Raw genomic sequence first — 4,296 nt, 5'->3', positions numbered from 1 at the left:
TAGGACAATAACTGACAATGAGTGATGTTTCAATCTTTGATTAACTATGTACAATTTTGCATTTGGCACACCTGTAGTGAGCATGGTGTAAGTTCAGCTGGAGTAGAGTGTGTAGCAGTGTCTTCCCCTGAATTCATCAGCTAACAATCCTCTACATGTAAATTACATGATGTAACATTAAAAATTTCAGGGATTTTGTACTTTTTCTTTCCACCAAAATAGAATACTTCTTTGTGAATGGCCATGCAGATTTTCCATGTGGAATAAATTAAATACAATTTCCCCTTTGCGTTGACTCTCTACGTATAGAAATTTAGTTACAAAAGCAATAAACTAGATTTTTGTATCGTTAGTTTTAAAGTATCTGGTTAACTGTATTATATACTGCTACCCTTTCTTATTGTGTCCAGTCATAACCGCAGTAAGAAATACCCACCATTGTACCTAATTATAGTTTCATAATATTTCTAAGAGATCATCTGGAGCCTATTTGAGTGCATGAGATGCATTTAGAAGGTAAGAGAGAAATAGGAGCATGTTAAATTGAGCAACGTTTGTGGATTGATTTTGTGTCCAAAATGAAAAGACAAACCCAGAGTTCTAACTCAATGATGATCAAAAAAGATACAAGGCATTACATTTTTCAGAAACATCTTCACGAGGACCAAGGAGCAACCCAAGCATTATGAACTTCAAACACATTTCAGTACATTGTTGAGTTTTGACCACTGCTTAATAATTTCAAACCCAATTTCTCACTAATTTCAATATAGTCCTCACTGATTTTAATGACTATTGCCAGAGTTTTGAAAAGAAATGCTGCTGCAAAGGCGTAGCAACTAGAGGGAATTGAAGGCATATTCCATTTTCTGTGGAACCAAATGGCTCATCAGTAAGCAAGAACAGTCCCAGTCAAGCACCAACCATTTGTGGGGAGAAGAATGAAGTTTAATTAAAAAAAAAAAAAAAGAAAAAAAGTACATATTTAAAAACAACAAACAAAAAACAGATCTTTTGTAATGCAACTTATAGTTAAGTGCGTCTATTGCCATGCCAGTTTTTGTGCTAGTACCTATATCTAGTTAAAAAAATAAGAATAATCTGAACTCATATGTAAGTAGTCAGGACACATTGCTTAAGGATTTATGAAGTGTTCCATCTGTTTAAGTAAAAACACAGTTACTGCCTCTGATGCTGACTGGTCTAAACAGTTTTGTTTAAAAAAAATCAAAAAAAGCCATACCAGCTCTTCACTGGTAACTTCCTACAAAAGATGACAGAGGCATTCACACAGACTTTTTTTGCTTGTTTATTTTAAAAAAGCATAGTCAACCTGTTTTATACATAAATATAGTGAAGCAATAAAAGAAGTCTAACATTCACAAAAGTCTCTACAAAGTAATAAATATAATGGAAGCAAAAACACACACAAAGTCTCTTACTGTTAACTAATCTATGTGTCCTACATGTATACCTTTATACCCTGCTCCTCTCAACAAAAGTGGCACACGCTTAAACTTTGTCAGTGTTGTAGCATCTACCCTTCTGTTGTTCGGCCTACATTCTAATTTATATTGTGGTTGTGTTTTTATCTATTTTCTAAGTAAATCAAGCCTTTCTATAATAGTAAGTGCACTTCTCTAATCAGACTTCTAGTTTGTTACAAATTTGTATCTCACTGCCTTTAATATTCAGCAGCATACTCCCTTGTACTCCCATCAAAACTGAGTTACTTTCTGGTCACTGTACTTGCATCAGGGTACGTGCATTAACACTCTGCTCTATATATTTCTAAAGCCAGACACTGATACAGGTGCATTAATTAAAACTGCTTCCATCTACACTTACTTCACTAAATTGTGTTTATTAGAAATCATGCATTTAGGGGGTGGGTAGGATGGGAATCACAGCCTATTAATAATACAGTTCCAACAGTATAGAAGTAATTTTTTTCTTTTTTTTTTTAATAAAAAAGGAAAAAAGAAATGAAAGTGGTCCGTGACCACTCCAGATGAGATGTCCCAGCACTGTGGCCCATTCTGCAGACTGAAAGCAGTATCGCACTCTCGTATCTTCTTGCTTCTCTTTTCTTGCCAGAGAGAGGTGCTGAGCCCAGTGCCAAGATCTATGCGAAAGCGGTGCAGGAGGTCCTTTCAGAGAGAGCTCATCTCCAGGCTGGAGGGCTTCCCACAGCAGCAGGTCCCAGCTCAGGGAGAAGACCTTCCCCTGCCGTGTGCCCCCGCTCTGTCTCCAAGTCCCTGGCTGGAGGCAAATGCAAGGGCTTGGAAGCAGAGCAGCAAAGAGCAGCGCAGCTGCCTGCTAACAAAAGAGTGAGGGCTCAGAGCAGAGGCAGCGTGCCGGCTCCAGCAGCACAGCCTGGGCCTGGTGCAGCACGGAGCTCCAAGCTGAGAGGTAAGAAGGTGCTGTGCTACCACCCTGTAGGGCAGTGCTGCCCTTATCAAGCACACTGAAGTTGCAGAGGGTTTGCTTTGCTTTTTCCTTCTCTGCAGAGGGGAAAAGAGTTGAAGCCTACGAAGGCCCAAGGCAGTGAGGTGCCATGTAACCCCATCTCTTTCCGTTACCTCCATGGTGGTCTTCTGCACCTTTCCACTGGAAATGTCATTCACTGAGAGGCTTCCAATTTCCTTTATCTTTTTCCTGACATCTGTTTTTATGGTACCCATGTTTCTGCAGTTTTGCTACAGACAAAATGAATTCAGTTTTATTCTTGCTTTACAGCAAGAAGACAACGAAAAGCAAGAAGAGTGGAACTGAAGAAGGCTGCTCTGAGAGCTGCTGCTGCACGTGCAGAGGTGAGTCCTTGGTGAGCACAGACACGGCTCTTGCTGTGCTCAGTGCCTCCATCTGTCAGACATGACAGATATTGCAGAATCCCAGGGCAAGCAGTTTAAAAGAAAAACACTCAGCTGTGTGTTTGAGGAAATCAGCCGTCAGTGAGAGCTGCCCAGGGGAGCTTGGGTGCCTTTCTCCGGCTTGAGAAGGGCATGTTGGTAACGGCCGGAGGGTTTTGCTGTGATAAAGAGCCTTGCCATGTCAGGCACTGCGACCTTGGAAACCTCGTTCCCCCAGCAGAGCATGAATCTTACCATAGGCAGCTTCTGTGGGAAGTAACGCCAGTGACCTGAATGGCAGGAACGTGCTGTGCTGCATGGAGCCATTCTGCAAGTGTACTGATCATATTTGCTTAGGGAGATCTCCCCAGATTGTTCCTGTCCTATCTCTAACTTGCCTTGTTTCTTTCCAGTGCTCCGCAATGAACAGCCTTGTGGAGATGATGCAGAAGCTGCAGCTGAAGGACTGAGAGGACGAGCATCAGCAGGCAGCACTGCAGCGCAGCTTTACAGGGCAGCGCTCCGAGTGCCGCCAACTCGGCACCACGAGTTTGGTTGTAGTCAATAAAAAACAGCCACAATTAGACGTCGACAAAGAGCGCATGGCCTTATTTGTCCTGTGGCATTCCATGAGCTGCTGCACTCCTACTGGTCCAGAGTAGAACCTATGCAGCTTCGGAGCACCAAGCCGCCATCCTGGCACGGTTTTTGGAGGCAGTGCTCCAAGCTTTGGGCTGTAATACCCCTGACAATGAAAACACAACTTGCATTTTAACACGACACTGCTGTACTTTGTACCAAATCAGTGCTCCTTGGGTCTCTGAGGTAGGACAGGGTGAAGGGGAGCGACGTGAAGCTGTGTGCAAGAAATCTGAGGGTGGGAGGGCACTGCCAAACCCAGCTGGTGCATCTCTGTGCAGTTTTGCCTTCCCGGGAGGAACCCAGAGATTCCCGGTAGTTTTCTGCTCCTGTACTGCAGTGTGAGCATAAGGTTCTGCTGCCTCCTTCTGGAAGATCCTCTGCAGCCATGGACATCTGATACAGGCACCTGTCCTTTTCGGTTTGTTTTTGTTTTTTAATCAGGACACATTATGCCTGTTGTGTTTTCTGCAGGTTACTTACCAAAGTCACCATGAAAGGGTTTTGATTTTCCTGCAGTCAGATTTGCTCTCATGTAACATGCTTCTGTAACAGAGTCCATCTGACTTTTGAAATTATTTTGTTGAGGTTCAAGACATTCTAGTCTTTATAGTTTATAGTCTTTATAGCACCACCCTTCCCTCCTGCTTATAAGTTCCTATTTAATTACTGGAAGGCCACATCAGGTTTCCCCAGTGTTGTATTAGGCGCTTGCGCCATCTTCGGGTTGTAACGCGTTAGGCCCTCCCCTTTCCATATATAAGCACGTGTTAGTTTCATTAAAGCGCCATTTTGCTGTTCACCA

General features: G+C 42.8%; 1 long non-coding RNA gene across 1 annotated transcript; it reads left to right on the top strand.

Annotated features, from left to right (window-relative positions):
* The first annotated feature begins 11 nt into the window (after positions 1-11).
* On the top strand, positions 12-4,296 carry LOC122191267. The gene is made up of 3 exons (XR_006182338.1): positions 12-2,412; positions 2,740-2,813; positions 3,266-4,296. It is a non-coding gene; the product is annotated as an uncharacterized LOC122191267 (long non-coding RNA).

Source organism: Lagopus leucura, unplaced genomic scaffold (assembly GCF_019238085.1).
Source record: "Lagopus leucura isolate 7727_CA_CO unplaced genomic scaffold, USGS_WTPT01 32796-0_obj-0_obj, whole genome shotgun sequence".
NCBI classification, from domain to species: domain Eukaryota; kingdom Metazoa; phylum Chordata; class Aves; order Galliformes; family Phasianidae; genus Lagopus; species Lagopus leucura.
The sequence above is the reverse complement of the archived record's forward strand: the minus strand, read 5'-3'. Positions and strand labels throughout refer to the sequence as shown.